Consider the following 11,492-nt stretch of genomic DNA (forward strand, 5'->3'; position numbering starts at 1 on the left):
CACAGATTCTCTGTCTAATGGAAACACGAAGACATACCTGCTCCAAAGGTATCTCCAAGAAAAGAGAGTGTTTCTGTCTAGAGACACTAGAGGTGCCAACTCCTACTGCCTCTAAAGATGTGTTTATCTTACTGTCAGTTGCAAAGTATTGGATTTTTATTTGATGCTGTGTCAGTAACATTTCAAGAACAAACACTGGGAAAAGATTTGTAATGCTTTATAACATATTTTTTTCCAGCGGATCCTGTCACCTGCAATGTTATCCATGCACATCTACCTAGTCTTTCTTTGGCTAGAGGAACACACTGTTTGAAAATGAAGAGTTCGGAAACAAAATCCAACTTCACCAAGTTAAAAAAAAAAGATTTTGATATTGTGAAACATCTGCCCTCTCAGGCGTTACTCAGTAGAAGATACTTTATTTTGGAACACAAAAGTAACAGTTTGTGAACTAGGGCTGGATAAGAAGCTGTCGTCAGCTAATCAGAGAGAAGGCTTGGGGTGTGATCGCCTCATGCTAACCACATGCTAACCAATCAACAGTAGAAGTGTTATGCATGCTTTACGACCAAACCAATCGGAGTATGTTATGCATAAGAACTGTGCTTATAAGAATTGTGTTTTTTTCTAATAAAGTGTCGATGCTATCACTCTCATAGAGTGTCTGAGTCCACTTACTTTTTGCAACAGTCACAGAATCATAGAATCAGAGAACAGTTTGGGTTAGAAAGGAGATCATCTTCAAGATCATCTAGTTCCAACATCCCTGCTACAGGCAAGGACATCTATCTCTAGAACAGGATGTTCAAAGACCCATCCTGCCTGGATTTGGAATTCCATTGACTAGAAATGGAGATTTGCTGCTCTCAGTGGAGCTGCAAGCAGCAAATTATGTTCAACATGGAAACAGAAGCACAGTTCTGTTAACAAATAAGTGACAAACACAGTTTCTTTATTAAAAAAAATTAAACATTCAAATTCAGAGAACATGTGAATCAGAAGAAATGAGCTGCCATGATCAAATCTATCCAGAATGAAGCAGCAACACTGTGATATGGCCAAGACACTGGATGACTAGATATGGATGTTCCTTTTTCATGAAAATTAACTGGTAGTTGTTTAATTGTTAATGTGTGGTAAGAACTTTTGGGACCTTTTTAAGGACACCCTTCTGAGGGCACAACGGCTCTCCATTCCCCAGCAGATGAAGTAGAGCAGGAGAGGCAGGGCCACTGTCATGGCTGTGCAAGGACCTGCAGCTTGAACTGAGAAAAAGAGGGAAATGTACAGGAAGTGGAAGCAGGGTTGTATATCCTGGGAGGAATATAGGGCTGTTATCCATGTTTCTAGAGATAGAATTAAGAAAGCCTAGGAGCAGATGGAGCTGAACTTGGTGAGGGATGTAGAAGATAACAAGAAGGGGTTCTACACGTACACAGGCAGGAGGAGACAGGCCAAGGAGAGTGTTCCCTCTCTGAGGCAAAGGTAATGGGGAGCTGGCTTCCTCTGACATAGAAAAAGCTGAGGTACTCAATGAGTGCCTTGCCTCAGTCTTCATGAGTGGTCAGGCTTCCCATGTCTGCCAGGACCATGAGCCTCTGAGTGGCTTCTGTCCCACTGTAACGGTGGAACAGGTCCAAGTCCTCCTCATGAAATTAAATGTGTGTAAGTCCATGGGCTGGATGGTATTCATCATAGGGTTCTGAAGGAGATGGCGGATGTGGCTGCCAAGCCGCTCTTCATCGTATTTGAAAAATCGTGGTTGTCTGGTGAAGTTCCTAGTGATTGGAAAAAGGAAATGTTACTCTCATTTTTAAGGAAGGGAGAAAGGAAAACCCAGGGAATAACAGGCCAGTGAGCCTCACCTCTGTGCTGGGGAACATCATGGAGCAGATCCTCCTAAAAGTTATGTTAAGGCACATACAAGACAAAGAGGTGATTCAAGACAGGCAGCATGGCTTCACCAAGGGCAGATCATGCCTGACCAATCTGGTGGCCTTCTATGATGGAGTGATGGCTTCGGTGGATGGGGTAAGGGCAATGGATGTCATCTACCTGGACTTCTGCAAGTCCTTTGCATGGTCCCTCACCACGTCCTGCTCTCTAAATTGGAGAGGTGTGGATTTGAAGGATGGACTGTTTGGTGAATTAGAAATTGGCTGGCTGGTCACAGCGGAAGGGTTGTGATCAGTGGTTCTGTGTCAGGGTAGAGGCCAGTCACAAGCGGTGTCCCTCAGGGGTCAGTCTTGGGACCAGGGCCCTACAACATCTTCATCAATGACACAGCCGATGGCATTGAGAGCACCCTCAGCAAGTTTGCGGATGATACTAAACTGATTGATACAGTCGATCTTTTGGAAGGAAGGGAAGCCACTCAGAGGGACCTGGACAGGCTGGAGAAGTGGGCCCATGCGAATTTAATGAGGTGAAGTGCAACACCTTGCACTTCAGTTGTGGCAATCTAGGTATTTATACAGACTGGGGGAAGATCTCCTTGAGAGCAGCTCTGCAAAGAAGGACTTTGGGGTCCTGGTGGACAAGAAGCTGGACGTGAGCCAGCAGTGCGTGCTTGCAGCCCAGAAGGCCAACTGTGTTAAAAAAGGGGTGGCCCGCAGGGAGAAGAAGGTGATTGTTCCCCTCTACTCAGCTCCTGTGAGGCCCCATCTGCAGCACTGCTTGAGCGTTAACTTCGGTGAATTTCAGATGAGGTCCTTAAGGCTTCTATTAAAATAAAATTCATGAGTCATCTAGTTCTGCATACACATGATTTTTTAAGACTCACTGGATTTACTGCTAAATCTGTACCAAAACTACAAGTGTCCCCAACTCAATCAGTAAAATCTGAGGAAAAACCCGCATCAGAAGCCAGAGTGGAACTTTTATGGTGTGCCTGGGTCTCTGAACATCAAGAAGTCCTTGGAGCATTTCCATAGTGGACATCACTCCTTACTGCTCATTAAGTCACAGGTCAAAACCCTAAGTGACTTTACTGGAATTGATCCAGAATATTCTTTTTTATAACTTTTTATTGTTCTGTGCTAGGTACTGGTTTATCTCCAAGTCTGTTTCTGAAATTAAAAGACATATCTAGCTTCTAAAGATTTTTATTGTCTTTTTCCTTCAGCAGATTCCTTCAGCAGTATGTAGATGCCTCCTATATTAAGTCTTCTTTCTTGGTCTGAATTTTTGAATTCTAGATGTGGAAAGTGAAATGAGAGCTCATAGGACAGTTCCAAAGAGGAATTCATGTCACAAGGAATAGAATGCATAATTTATTATGAAAAGAAAAATCAAATAAAAAATGTTGAATTATTTTTTTTAAAAAAGGAATTGTCCTAAGCCCCTTCGTTTTTGTAAGATGATTCTCTATTCCAGACTGCGAATTTACTGTCATCACAGTCTCACTTTACATGAAATGGTGCCTTCAGAATTGCTTAAAATATACATGGAACAGCCTGTAGTTTTTTCTAGTTAGTCATGAAACTGGTGCATAATAAATTCCTATAGAAAACCAAGCTTTGTAGGCCAGTTTGTAATGTAACTGTAGAGAGGAGGTGAGCCATTTTCAATGTAAAAATTTATTTTTTTCCTTGATTTAGTTATTATCAGCAAACAGTGTCTTAGCAAAAATAATATAATATTTGTATTTTCATTATCAGTAGCACTGCTTTACATTAAGAACGATATAGGATCACAAATATTATATCATTTAGCTCAGCTGTTTAAGCCTCTTTTTACTTTACTTTTCTTTACTTTACCTCAACAATGGCTAAATCTACTTATCAAAGCTAGTGACATCAAAGATGTTAGAATTGTTCCAGAATTGTTGACTTTGGCATCTGTGGATTCATTCATGTGTACGCAGGTACAGAATATTTAATGTGACTTTAATAAAATGCGCCACTATTTTGTGTGAACCCATTTTCACTATTTATCTCAAAAAATATATATAAATTCTTAACTCATATAAGGAAATGGTATTCTTTGTATAGGAGCTTCAGTAGTGGACATGGGTGTCACCTACATAGGAATTTGGAGATTCTGCACTAGTCCAGGTACTCAATAGTTGAATCTGCTTTGGTCACTACATACAAGAAGATGAAAAATATTAACCATAATTTGAATTGTACTGTTCTTCCATATAAATAAAATTTCGGAAATTAGAAAGCAGCTGCATATACCAGGTCTCACAAAACATCTAAAAATTATAGTGTCCATTCTACCTGGGGAAAAAAGGTCAGTAAGAGATAACATTTGTTCAAGAACATGAACAAGATTTTTCAGACAAGAAAAAGCATTCTGAGCTCCAAATATTATATTATTCTATTACTGGGTATTAGGACATTAAGAAATTTTGTCAGTATTTGAATATTTTACTTTATATATTATCTATGGATATATATTTATATAATTTATTATATAATTTATCCTGCATCATTTTCAGGTTCAATGTGTAGACTGAAAAATCCGTAGCACAAAGAACAAGGAGTTGATCCCTGGCTCCAATTACCACCATTTAAATTTAATTATCTGTTACTTAATATATCTATTACTAATTAAGGTATCTATTACTAATAATTCTCCTTGCCTATGGCCACTTTCTTGCACCTTTCATGTTCTTCACAGAATCACAGAATTGTAGGGGTTGGAAGGGACCTCCAGAGATCACTGAGTCCAACCCCCTGCCAAAGCAGGTTCCCTACAGCAGGTCGCACAGGTCAGCATCCAGGCAGGTCTTCAACATCTCCAGAGAAGGAGACTCCACCACCTCCCTGGGCAGCCTGTTCCAGTGCTCCGTCACCTCACTGTAAAGAAGTTCTTGCGCACATTTGTGCGGAACTTCCTGTGCTGCAGTTTCCAGCCGTTTCCCCTTGTCCTGTCTCCACTCACCACTGAAAACAGTCCGGCCTCGCCATTCTGCCCCCCACACCTCAGATATTTATAGACCTGGATCAGGTCCCCTCTCAGTCTCCTTTTCTCAAGGCTGAACAGACCCAGTTCACTCAGCCTTTCTTCATAGCAGAGATGCTCCAGGCCCTTCACCATCTTCGTGGCCCTCCGCTGGACTCTTTCCAAGAGATCCCTGTCTTTTTGTACTGGGGAGCCCAGAACTGGATGCAGTGCTCCAGATGAGGCCTTACCAGGGCAGAGTAGAGGGGGAGGATCACCTCCCTCGACCTGCTGGCCACGCTCTTTTTAATTCACCCCAGGATGCCATTGGCCCTCTTGGCCACCAGGGCACACTGCTGGCTCATGGCCAACTTGTCATCCACCAGGACACCCAGGTCCCTCTCTGCAGAGCTCCTCTCCAGCAGCTCATCCCCCAACCTGCACTGGTGCATGCAATTATTCCTCCTGAGATGCAAGACTCCACACTTGCTTTTGTTAAACCTCATCTGTTTTTTTTTGCCCAGCTCTCCAGCCTGTCCAGGTCTCACTGAATGGCAGCACAGCCTTCAGGCGTGTCAGCCAATCCTCCCAACTTCGTATCATCAGCAAACTTGCTGAGGGTGGCCTCATCAAGGTTGTATAAGATCAGAACCAGCACAGACCCCTGGGGACACCACTGGTTACAGGCCTCCAACCAGACTCTGCACCGCCAACAACGACCCTCTGCGCTCTGCCACTCAGCCAGTTCTCAAGCCACCTCACTGTCCACTCATCTATCCCACACTTCCTCAGCTTTGTTATAAGGATGTCGTGGGAGACAGTATCAAATGCCTTGCTGAAATCAAGGTAGACTACATCAACTGCTCTCCCCCCATCCACCCAGCCAGAGACAACATCATAGAAGGCTACCAGGTTGGTCAAGCATGACCTCCCCCTTGTGAGCCCATGCTGACTACTTCTGATAACCCCCTTTTCTTCCAGTTGTCTGGAGCTGGCATCCAGCACAAGCTTTTCCATCACTTTTATAGGGACAGAGGTGAGGCTGACCGGCCTATAATTGCCTGGATCTTCCTTTTTGTCCTTTTTGAAGACCGGAGTGACATTGGCTATCCTCCAGACTTCAGTCTTCTTCCTTCATAAGTTCTTCTTTTGAGACATCAAATTTCAACAATTCACAAAAATGAATTATTTTTGAAATAATAAGTGTATATGCATGTTTAAAAAAGTTCCTGTCTTACTCACTTTAATGTGAGAATGATAAAATTACATTAAATTGATGATTAGTACCCTATTAGTACCTTGAAAAGCAATTGTCAGAAAGTGTCTTTACCATGATAAGCAACACAAAGAGTACAGACCAGATGTTTCTTTCATTTGATAATAAAAGGAAATCCAATCCATTGTTTCAGAGTATTAGAATAAACTGAAACCATTTATGTAAATTAAAATAACACAGTGTCAATTTTGCTTTAAATCTACCTTTCACTTCTAAGTTGAGACCTAACATTCCTGGAATAAAATCAAGAAGATTTTCTGATTAAAAAATGGAAATTAAACTTACAGATATCTAAAAAGTTACTTCAGCCAGATCAGAGTGGGAAGTTACAGTTCAGTGGTTTCATTTAGGTTTCCTGCCTTTATCCCCTGTCCGCACAATCAGATTGACAAAAGATCAAAAGCAGTGTGCAGTTATTGTTATTGTTATGGCTACAAAAAGGCATTTTCAGCATCTCAGATTAAAAGCAGAAATAATGGAGAGCATTGATCTGTTCTGATGTCAACTGAATCGTTAGTAATCTTTGTGCCCTTGCAGCCCCAAAAACCAGCCTGTTTATCAAGAAAAAAAGCCCTCACTTGTTTTTACTTTAAAATCACACCAAAGTGTATGATTTTAAACTTTAAAAAAAATATGATATTTTATTTCCAAATGACATTGAGATTATTTCAAAATGGGAAGTTGAAAAAGTCTATGTAAGAACTACACTGAAATGTTTCAATCTAATTAAAGCTTTTTAATGATTTCGCCAAACATCAAAATACAACCATATTGTGAATTCCTAAGTGACAACTTCATTTCATCCAGAACCACGTTTGATGGATACTTTTTACCACAATAAGAACAGTGGTCACGCAGACTCCATGTGAAGCAGAGGCTCCTCTGCTTCAGCTTAACTAGCTCTTCTTTCTTTTGTCATGGTAAAGGTACACCTGAAAGGACAGCACAGCATGAGATGTGATTGAATTTCATTATGAACAGGTAGGTGGGCCGACTGGGGGATCCACTTTATATACTGAATATTGGCTCTTCTTTAGCATTTAGTCTTCAGGAGGAAATAATATTGTTCTGTATTGTGGTTTTTTTTTCTCCTCAAAATAGCTAATGCAACTCTTAAGACTTGGAGTAAATTTCAGAAGCTTCAGAGATTACAAGTCAGGGAGGAAATACTACGCTTACCTTGTTTCATCTTGCATTATTTCGAATTGTATAAGACCTTAAAAGTTCTGCGGTTACATATTCCTTGGCATACATTCAGGTTTTTTTGTTGGCCTCATTTGGGATACTGTGTTCAAAATATTTTTTCTGACAGGATGTTTCCTGTAGACATGCTCTAGCCACAAAGGCGGTTCTAGTCAGAAAGTCTTCACCTGGGTAAGCCCTAGTCCTGGACCACATCAGGTCTGCTGTGCTCTGATGCCACAGCACAACGTCTAGGTGACGCTTAGCTGCTGGCCTTATTAGCACATGCAGGTTTCTGTTACTGTGGAGGAATTCTTGTGGTACACAGTAGTTCATGTATTACACATTGGTAAGATACTTGATCCCGACAGAACTCTGTATCTGCACAGATCTGTTTCTGCTGGCATTTTCAGCTTCCTTAACCAGACCGATATTCTGTTTTTCCTTCTTTTTACCAATCGCCTCTCTGTTGAATTCCTGTTTTTGAGCCAAAGGAAGTTCTTCCTACCTTTTCATGCAGGACAAACTTTCATACACCCAGTTTTGTCTAGATAATTATTCCTTTGTTTTTTTTGATCTGCAAACTACTGACATAATGTTTACACAGGCCTGAGTTCTGCCAACAACTTTCTGGGATTGTTCCCTCATGCCTTTCTGTCTTTGACCTCTCTCCTATGTCCAGACCACACAGTAATAATTCTATTTCAAAACAGCTCATGAATTCTTTCAGATGTTGTCTCATTGCTAGGTCTTCTGCCAATCTCTGACCAATCCAGTTGGAGAGCATTTGATGTTTTCTGTGGTAGGCAGGAATGTTTGCCATCTCCCTTCAGTAACTTCCTAAATCCCAAGCATAAAATTAAGAAATTTAACCAATCTTAGTCATTTTCCACCATTACCTACGAACAAGCATTGCAACACAACTACTGCCATGGTTATTCCACATCATAACATCATGAAAGCATGGGGAATTAAAGAGTCAATACTCCAGTTCCACGGACTGACAACTTGCCAGATAGCTGGTTCCTAGAAGAGGAGAACTACATGACTTAGAGGACTTTGCATGCAGAAGAGGAAGATAAGTCATCGGATGAAATCAGGGACTCGCTTTCTCTCTTGCTGCCTGACAGTGTGTGGCTGTGCTTTCCAGCCATTTTGTCTTCAATTCAGATTAAGGCATTTTGTTCCAGACACTCTCATTTTATTTATTAGCCTCAATTCCAATTATATTGTATTAAATTGTGTTATCTTGCATTCCGATATCACGTTTAGTAAAATAAAGTTTCCTCCTTAGATCGTTGCCTCTGTTCTGTTTTTTCGGGCCCAGCTCCCACCTCCCCACTCTCTCCCTTTTCCCTTTCCCTTTTTTTGGGAGCAGTGGGCCTGCAGGCCTGCTGCCCCCTGTCACAGAGAGATTGATCTAGATAATGGCATTACAACTGCTTTCAGGCCTACAGGTTTGCTTTTCTGCTGTTGCCATTCCCAGCGACAGAGCGCTGGAGCAGGTTGTCAGTGGTGGTGAATTATCCTTCTCTGGAGAGATATTCAAAACCTGCCTGGATGTGACCTGTGTGTTGTACTCTGAGTGACTCTTAGTGACCAGGGTGGTTGGACTATATGATTTCCAGAGGTCCCTTCTAAGCTTGATCAATCTAAGTGTACCTCACTTTGTCCTAAAAAAGTAATTATCAGCTACAAAATACTGTTAGAGTGGCCTTCTAACTACTTTGCAATGCTGCATTTGATCTGCGTCACTCTCATCTGATCAGTGAGACCAAAAAATGTTCTGTTGCTTCCACTTCTTCCTTTATGGACCTGACACTTGCCTGTCACTTGGATGAAAAAACAACAGGGTTAACTGTACAGAAGAAATAATGCCAGCGCGTGGGAATAATTGTCCCATCTTGCCAGGCTTGTACCTACATAACTTCCTCACATGCAGATTCTTGATTGCTATTGTGAAACTACAAGCAGTAGGAGATGCAAAATTTGTATCCAGTACCAAACACATTAACAATATTGTATCACAGTAATAAGTAAATCTGTATCACTTAGAAAATACAGATTTGCTTTATTTTAAAGCTGCAGTATAAACAAGAACTTAGACTGAGCTGGTTACAAAGGCAACCAAAGATCTCTTGTGCGTACAAAAAAATGGTCACATTGTTTTTCCTACCAGCATTGGAAAACTATCTTGCAGAGAAAAGCTTCTTCAAAACTCTCAAGTAGCTTCTACATGATGAATTCAGAAAGAAAATCAGAAGTAATGATTTTAATCTATTTTTTCTTCTATTGCTGCTGCTAAAAGTGAAGTAGTGCTATGCTCTTAATGATAAATCTATTCAAATAATTTGTAAGTTGTTAATTCCAAGAAGATCTTCATTGTAGATGTGTCAGGCACAAGGGAGCCTTGCTTCCTGTGTTTCTTAGTAGTAACAAAAAAATATCTGAGAAGCAGTAGGAGAGAATCTTTCAGTCATCTCAAGTTACTAGGAATAGGTCAAGCACCAACCATTTTGCTTCTTACCAGATGGGCACCAGTGCTTGGGATGAGCGAGAGGGAAGCTTTCAGTCTTTATCACGCGTGTGAACGAAGAAAGAAGGGAAACTACCTTCCCTTCCTTTCTGTATCACGGATCTAATTCTGTAGGTGTTACTCAAATACATGACCCAAAATGCCCCCAGGCACATTTAGTTGACCTTATTCCAGAGGTCAGTTAAAACTTTAATGACTTAGCATTAAAATGATAACTTTCGATTTTTTTTAATTATTATTATTTTTAATCAAAGCCTAAAAAATATTTTCACAGAATCCGCTTCTGAATGCTCTTTCACACTATATGAAATGCTATAAACATGCTATAAATATGTAAATTTGGATTTTGAATACAAAGAGAAGGTGAGCCTTCCAGTTGTTAGAGAAGCTGCAACTAGGTAAGCCAATTGAGAGGAATGGAAACAAGATGTCCATAAAGTATTCCTGCAAGCTGTTTACCTGTTGATGCATAATTGTTTATCTCGGTACCCTATCAAATACTTAGACACTTTCAGTCCTAAGCTTTTTATTATACTAATGAATTCCACATGTTCCTGATATTTTACAATTCAAATATATCTATTTGAATATATACATACCTATTCCATCACTGCACACCACTGAAAAGAACAAGGCGTAACGGACACAAACTAGAACAGAGGAAGTTCCATACTAACACAGAGAAGAGCTTCTCTACACCGAGAGTGACAGAGCACTGGAGCAGGCCATCCAAAGTGGCTGTGTCATCTCCTCCTCTGGACATACTCAAGAATATCTCCACACCTCACCATGCAACCTGCTGCAGGGAACCTGCTTTAGCAGGGGGTGGGATTGGATCATCTCCAGTGGTCCTTTCCAATCCCTACAACTCTGTGACATGCTTACAATTACAGAGTGCTCAGTTCACAATTACGGAGATCAGAAGCAACCTTTTTTAAAAATTAGTGCAAGTATCTGCACACAGAGGACTTTTCAAGGCTTCAGTTGCTTCAGAAGTTGCAAATAATTACCAACTTCTCTACAATGTAAGTTGTATCTCTTCTACATGGTAATTATTGAGTAATGAAAGATGATATAATCAACCATGCCTACAGCTCAGAAAAACAGCTGTAAATTCCTACTTCTCCATTTAGCTGACGGTTGCAGAAATTTCTTACATGTATCAACACAATACAACAACAAGGGAACCCACAACAAAGGCTGCTAAGTGGGAAAAGCAAACCCACCAAAAAATACCTTCACTGTAGGCTGGGACTGCAACACTTTCAAGGCAGCCTTGCCAAGTACCAAGGATTATAGTAACATCTACTAGACCAAAATCTTTAGGGATAAGTAATTCTCTCTGAATAACAACACAGGAATAAATACAGATGAGTAGTAAGATCACCTATATCCTAAAGACAGGGAAGTGCAGTGATCCACTAAGACTGGGCCAGTTCCAATACCTGTGCACATGAAGACCTGCATGACCATGGTTATCAGGCAGGCAGGAAGAAGAAAACGGCTTCGTCTGCACTCGTGACTTCCAAACAAATGTCAAGAACCACGGACAGACTGTCATTTCTATTGTCACACCACAGCAGCACCTCTCTGTCTCGCTCCAACTTA

This window comes from Tympanuchus pallidicinctus, unplaced genomic scaffold (genome assembly GCF_026119805.1).
Source record: "Tympanuchus pallidicinctus isolate F22 unplaced genomic scaffold, pur_lepc_1.0 scaffold4, whole genome shotgun sequence".
Classification (NCBI taxonomy): domain Eukaryota; kingdom Metazoa; phylum Chordata; class Aves; order Galliformes; family Phasianidae; genus Tympanuchus; species Tympanuchus pallidicinctus.